At 38.6% G+C, this 6,874-nt stretch overlaps 1 protein-coding gene across 2 annotated transcripts in view; it reads left to right on the top strand.

Annotated features, from left to right (window-relative positions):
• The window catches only part of SNX10 (sorting nexin 10), a 40,639-nt gene that overhangs the window by 11,299 nt on the left and 22,466 nt on the right, over positions 1-6,874 (top strand). For both annotated transcript variants that reach the window (XM_085307563.1, XM_085307562.1), the window contains one exon: positions 6,447-6,587. The gene's annotated coding sequence lies outside the window, so the exon portion shown is untranslated. The remainder of the gene's footprint in view (positions 1-6,446; positions 6,588-6,874) is intronic.

Raw genomic sequence — 6,874 nt, 5'->3', positions numbered from 1 at the left:
TCACAAAAATAACTATTTTGATAGCATACAAAAATCTGCAACAGGAAGAAAGCCAGGATAAAACTATGTAGTGCTCTTCAAGTGCTCTGCTGCTTGCATTGCTTTTAATTTGAGGGAGAGGGGAGAGGATAAATTAAAATGAAAAAATGAGCAAAAATGGAAAACTTCAGGCATGTGATATTCAGAACACTAAAGGGAGTGAGCCAGGAAAGAAAATATCTGGATTATTTGCATTTATGAGACTGAATAAGCCAGCAYTGTTTTTGCTGACTTTTGCTTTTCTTGCTCAACTGTACAGATACAGCTTCCATCAACCTTTCCTTCYTGTGATAATTAAAAATGGGTTATTCCAGAGAGACACTTTGGGGAAGAGAACATTTTTAGGATAATATAACTTGATTTGATGCAATGAAATATTTAATTCCTGTAAAACATTAAGTTCTGGAAGAAAGAAAAACATACTCTGTGAACATAATCACAGCTTCTGAAAAAATGTTCAAGATATTAAGATTTTAATCAGTATTCCAGAATGCTAATATTTTAGTCTCTATTTATGAATCCTTGACYTTTGACTTGGCAGTCCAACTTGTAAAGGGATCTATTGTTTGATGTAGTGTTTGAAGCTAGCATCATGTAAAAACATCAAGGAGTGGCTTGTCCAATCTGGGGTGATTTTTGTGTTGCCAGTAGTCATTAGTGTACCTAATAAATGTGCATACGGTTTGTGTGTGCATGTACATCTCTGTTCATCCTTTTTGAACTGAACAGAACTTTAACTTGGACAGTACTCGGATATTACTTTGCTTCTTTCCCTTGATATTCAAAGATAGTTTTACTGGCAGTGGCATACATTGTTCAAATAGTGCTTAAAAAGTCCAGTGCCTACCCAGTATTTTCCATGTTGATTACACCTCTAGTTAAAAGAAGACTGAACTTCCAGCTTGCCAAGTCTGCTTTTGTTTTCAAAATTATTTTCTCCTAGTTTTTAAGAAAGGATCTCAAAAGTTCCTTTATGCAAGAGCATTTGCTAAGARTTTATTTAGAGGTCACCAATACTTCTATTCAAATCCTCCCTGCCTGATCTCTTGTTGGCCTTCACAGAATGCCCTAGCAAAAGAAAACTGGAATTATTTACATTACAATTTGTATTATGTTACAAAATGACTTAGCATAGTTCAAGCTTCTTACTATGCTCTGTAATATTTGGAAAGGGTAGCAAAGGTAGTCTTGTGTAGTAGGCCAGCTGATAGGAACTAGCACTTGTTGCCTGGAGTTCAAGGGAGCCAGAGCTGTAGAGGAATTTTGAGTGGTGCCTAAACTGAGTGGTCTCAAACTACTACAAACATTAGCCTTGAATAATAATGGATTACTATGTTGAAGACTGGCACATACTGTTCTGTCAGTGCCTTTACCCACAGTTACCCTTATCTAGCTGTGGCTAACAGCCTAATATGTTGGCATTAGCTATATTGGTATTTTCTAATGGGAGAAAAACAAAGTAAAAATTACTCTGGGATCAGCAACCCACTCAGACTGCAGATTTTACATGAAATCTTTTTGTTGAATGTGTTTTCCATTTGAGACTACAAAAAGCAGAATGAAGAAAGATCCAATATTYTCTCCTACTGGAAACAGATTTCTTACTGTGAATTTCTTGCTTGCTTAAGTCTTTAGGAGCCTCTCAAAGGCTTGGAATGTGAGTCGTTCTGCTGTGCAGCAATATGTTATTAAGTTGCTTAAGTAATTAAGTGTGCATCATAATACCAGTCTAATTGGAAAGCTAGAACCATACCTGACAATACAATCTATATAGTGTATTTGTTTGGGAGAGGAGMGGGAAGTTGGTATGTTTGATTAACTTGTTGATTCTGGAGTTCCTCTGAAATAAATGAAAATTTCTTAGTTTTTCTTTTTTTTTAATTGACTGAATTAATTYTCTTGACTTAAAAAAAGATTGTAAAAGCTAGGAAGATTACAGCACAGTGGAATGACTGACTGCAGAAAATTGCTAGCACAGTGTTTACAGTGGATTCTTCTACCTGGTAGCCATAAACAAGCATTTTTTCAATCAAATGGAGTGAAATCCTGTATGAAAAGAATAGTTAACTAGGCATCCTGACTGCAGCAGCTGAAAGTCAGAATTTCAAGTACAGCTACAAAAGTATGATTTCTGGAAGTGTATTTCTATGTAGTGCTGTCATTGGAGGGATGTTTTATGATTTCTGCTGGCAATTTGGAAAGCTCTTGTTCTCTTAAAAGCAGTTGAGAAAATGTCCTTGTTTCCTGCTCACAAATGAAGTGATTCTGCTACTACTGTAGTACAACACTAATGAAATGGGTACTTTGAGCTCAGAAAGTACTGGATTGTGCTTTAGTTTGCCAGCTTCAGTCTGCAGACATCCGAATGCTGTGCAGAATTAAGATAAAAATGCTTATATATTTCTTTTGTTTTCTTTTTAATGAGCAGACCATGACTGTAATTCCCTGAGGGGAAGGATAACCAGCTAACCAGCAGGGTTAATGAAAGAAGGAAAGACATGAGTAGTCCAGAGTTAGTCCTCACCATGCTGCTTCAGAGAGAGGTGCACTCCTGATTCCTCTAAGGAGTGCAGTCAGATTGACTCCAGGTATTGCTCCACTTCAAGTGCGCTGAACGGCCGCCRCTTCCACCAAGGCTGTTTCTTCTGAATTGACTGGAGGGGTCTGCTTGGGGAGCAGCACTTGAATGAGATGTGAAGGACATAACACTGAAACAGGCAGGCTGACCAAAATGCAAGGTGCTGGTGATGGACACACAGTGTGTTGTGTACTTATTAATAACTAAAAATGCCAGCCTGACAGTGCTGAAAACTAAAGGTGGCTCTTTCTATGGGCCCTGATGTTTTCTCATCTGTTAATTGGGCTGCATTARTGCATATGCCGAGACTGCTATCTGAGGCAGTAGGTCTAGTCACAGGCYTATCTGCAGCTTATATCTCTCTCTGGGGCTGGGTCATAGCACCATTTTGGGCTGTGAACCCTCTGGTTTGGTCTGGGCAAAAATGCCTGTTCTACTGTAATGAGTAGTAGAAGGCTAAGATTCTCGGCTGTGGTGGCTTGTGGTCCCTTAATGATGTGAACACTTCACTTGTCTTTGCAACATTCATGCTCTGAAAGGAGAGCCCACTGCTGTTCATAAAATGTTCATGCCTTATATATTTAAAAAAAAATCTTTTCCCAGTTGGTGAGAGCAATAGTTCTACAATGACCATATATGTTAATGCCAAACTATATGATAATGTGATTAGTTTGGCATCACAGAATGGTACACTTTTTATGTATAAATACGCTAGCTACCTACATATATTTCAAAATATTTTCTTCAAAAACTAGTTAATAAGAACATAATCTTGTTTGTTTTCTTAGAGTATGATACTGCTGCAAGTTGCCATCTAAGTCACTACTGGGCTAGACAGATGTCTGCACTGGTTTCATATATTTTATTTATGTATGTTATATATTTTTAGGTGTGTGTGTATATAAAAAATAAAATAGCACGACTGTTCTTATTGTGACATCAGGCAGTTTTGTTTAATGAATGTTAACACTGCCTGCTGCTGCTGCTCCTTACCCTTCGTCTGAATCGGATCTGTAACGCTTGATCCATGCTTCTGACTGGATGTGAATGTACTAGGTGGGGCTTTAACTCCTTCACGAGCTTCCATTCCTACCTTCTCGCAGCGGCGGTGGCACAGTTCCTCCCTGCGGCGCCTCTTGGGCTCTTGGCTCCTTGCAGTGGCTGCAGGAYGGGCTCCTTTCCCAGCAGGGACTGACCTCCCAGACCTAGCCCCGCACCCAGGTCTCCAGTAAGGACAGTAAATGCTCCCCAATAGATTCTTGTTCACCTACCCTGAATCCAGGCACTTACGTTTTAGCATAGAATTACTTCTGAGTTTATCAAATAGTCATTTATGAACTTTCTGGAGCTATTTTTCTTTTCTTTCATTTTTAATTGCAGCTGTCTTTGTGTATTTTACTCACAAATCCATGTGGACAACCTGACGCTTTTGAGTGCGGTTAGGTTGGGTATATGCAGGCATGTTCTGTTGTGGTGAATGCTGTATACTGATGCGATTGAACTTTCTGTACCGTAGGTGAAAACTCTTAGGATATTTTTGCTTTAAGGTAAGCAAAACCTGAAATGTAGTGAAGATATTTATTTAGAGATTTGATTGTGATCTCTCTGGTCACACTGTAGCCTTGAAAGAAAATTTCATTCAATCCTGATGATAGTAATGGCCTTGAAAGGGCAGCTGAGGACTTTGCTGTGATTGGATAGGACTGTCAATCATGACCAAGGTCTAAAAATAAATTACTTTTCCCTGTTAAAGCTTGAAGGTAGTTATTTGGTTATGTTTTCAGAAATACCCAAAGGTGAGTGGATTGCTGATTCTTGAACTGCAGATCAGCACTTACTGCTTGAGGGAAACACTGGCTACATGACATTTTTGTAAGCAATCCCAGAAGAGACAAGTGCACTGCGTATGCTGCTACCTAGCAAAGGGCCGACCATAAAATTGCAATGTAACTAAATGCAGCTACTAATGAGGTGGCMGAGAAGGCTGTGCTTGGGTACCTGTGAGAGATAACCGGTCCTCAAGCTGAGCAGGCTGCTGAAGCTAGGAACAGCAGGTAGCTCTTGCTCACTTTTGTTTGCACTGCTTAGAGCAGTCTGTCCTGTCATTTTTTTGCCTGTATGAAACTTTTTTAATCATTCAGTTGGGGAGTACAGGGGGAGAAGCCACCTCCTTTAAGATTAATTTGTTTATCAGGTAAAAGGATATTATCCAATAGCAGTTAAAATCTAAATTAAAATGAATTGTTTACTTAGAAAATAAACTCTAAATATGAAATAAAATATACCTAGCACTTCCCTATTATCCATAAGAAAAACATTACAGCTCCTTCTCTTTTCTTTTTTTCTTCCCTTTTTCCTCATTTTTTCCTTCTTTTTTTCCTCCTAATTTTTAATCTGCAGGAAGAATGACAAGTCACTCCATAATTTTATGCTTTTGGGTGCTTGCTGGCAGCTGTGGCATTGTGCACTGAAGCTTCTCTTGGCTATGCAGCTAAACTGTCAAGAAGTATCTCCTGAAAGGAACAGSGGTTATAAGAATTTTTTTTTTAAGAAAAAAAAAAAAGGAGCTTCAGTGTGAAAAGAAATCAGAAGCAGAATGAAAACTTATTCAAATCAAAAAAAATTTTTTTTTTGGTTTCCTTTTCCCAACACTGGTTTGTTTCTCTGTCAATGGAAATTTTTTGTGAGTAAGAAGACCAGTAACCTCCTATTTGGTTTCTGAAGGTGGTTTCTCTCCATCACTTGCATTTTTGAGGAGGGTATTTCAAAAAACAAAAATACATTTTCTTAAGCAGACAGTTGAACTGCTATTCTGCTTCACTGACTTCTGCATGTGTTAGAAAAGTTATAGAAGTGTGTCTGCCTTGCTACTCTACCGAATACTTCTTTCAGTATGCTTTCTAGTTATCTGCAATGTGATGGGTGGGATCTTGGACTTGCTGAAGTCAGAAGATACATCTTTAATGAGCTTGGATTTCAATTTGAGATTAATCACATTAGAAGTTGCTGCGTTGCTGGCTTGCCTGTAGTATGTTGCTTGTAAAATGAAAAATGCGTTTTGCTATTTGGATATAAGAATTTTTAAAAGTTGTGAATGAGATTTAGTGTTTTTGTTTCCTAAAACAGGAGAACACTTACTATTAAATGAACTAATGATAATATTTGCATTAGAGTGACTCAATTTCTTTCCTTTCTCATGCTGTATTTTCTTTTGTAATAGATTTTGGTCTATTCAGAGAAAATATTTGCATGTACAATGAAAAATGTAGTTATAGGAAATAAAGGAATATTCTCATACTTCAAACTATATGGTGGAAACTTCTTTAGCCTTTTTAGAAAGCCTTCTGATGCTGAAATATTAATTTTAACACTTCAAATTGCTATGGCTGCTTGGAGTTTAGACTGTTCTTTCTAACATACACTAGCCTGGAAGTTGTTTATTAGAAAAACAGAAGATAAAATGAGTTGTATTATTTCAGCCCTGTCACTTATTAGCAGTATCAGAAGTAGGATATTTTGAGCTTGCCTGACTGGTGCTACTTATGCCAGTAAGAAATAAAAACTGCAGAAGATATATGACCTGGGGGAAAAGAAGGGGAAAAAAAGCCATAATAAAATGTTCATTAAAAAAAAATGTTCAGCAAGAGTAGAGATACCATTTTCCTTCTACTGCAAAGATGGAGGCGGGCAGATGAAGAGAATTTTTGTATTTGGTTTAATTCTATGCTTTGCTTGATTAGGGGTTTTTAAAACTACTAATGCCACAACGTTTTAGCTAGCATACAGAATCCAAACAAACAATTTCTCTCTCTGTTTATCTTCATTTCAGGGAAATGATTTAGAGAGGCTTTTGGATGCTGATTTCRGCCCTCCAGCAGCAGGATAAGTTGGGCTGCGTTGCGTTCTAGCGTCTCCTAGAGCTCAGCAGCACTAGTCACCTCGAACCGGGGCTGGGAATAAGGTGCAGGGGGTACGTACTGCCTCGGCTTTGTTTCTGCTGAGGACAACAGAGCGAGCGCTGGGGGTGCCGGGGGCRTGCGGCTGTTGGGAGGCTGGTGCGGGGAGGGTGCGTGGGCGAGCACGGGGGTGCAGGGCAACCGATGGGGGATGTGTGCACGTATATGTGCATGACACTTACGTGGATCACTGGACTGTCATCCCCAGAAGGGAACTAACCCAGTCCTTCTAATGCATCTAAGCAATCTGGCACATCATGAATCAAAAATACATAGAAATGAGCTTTTGTTTCTGACTATT

This window comes from Rhea americana, unplaced genomic scaffold, assembly GCF_003343005.1.
Source record: "Rhea americana isolate MKP2758 unplaced genomic scaffold, rheAme1 scaffold_26, whole genome shotgun sequence".
NCBI lineage: Eukaryota > Metazoa > Chordata > Aves > Rheiformes > Rheidae > Rhea > Rhea americana.
Note: the sequence above shows the minus strand (reverse complement) of the source record. Positions and strands in the feature narration are given on the sequence as shown.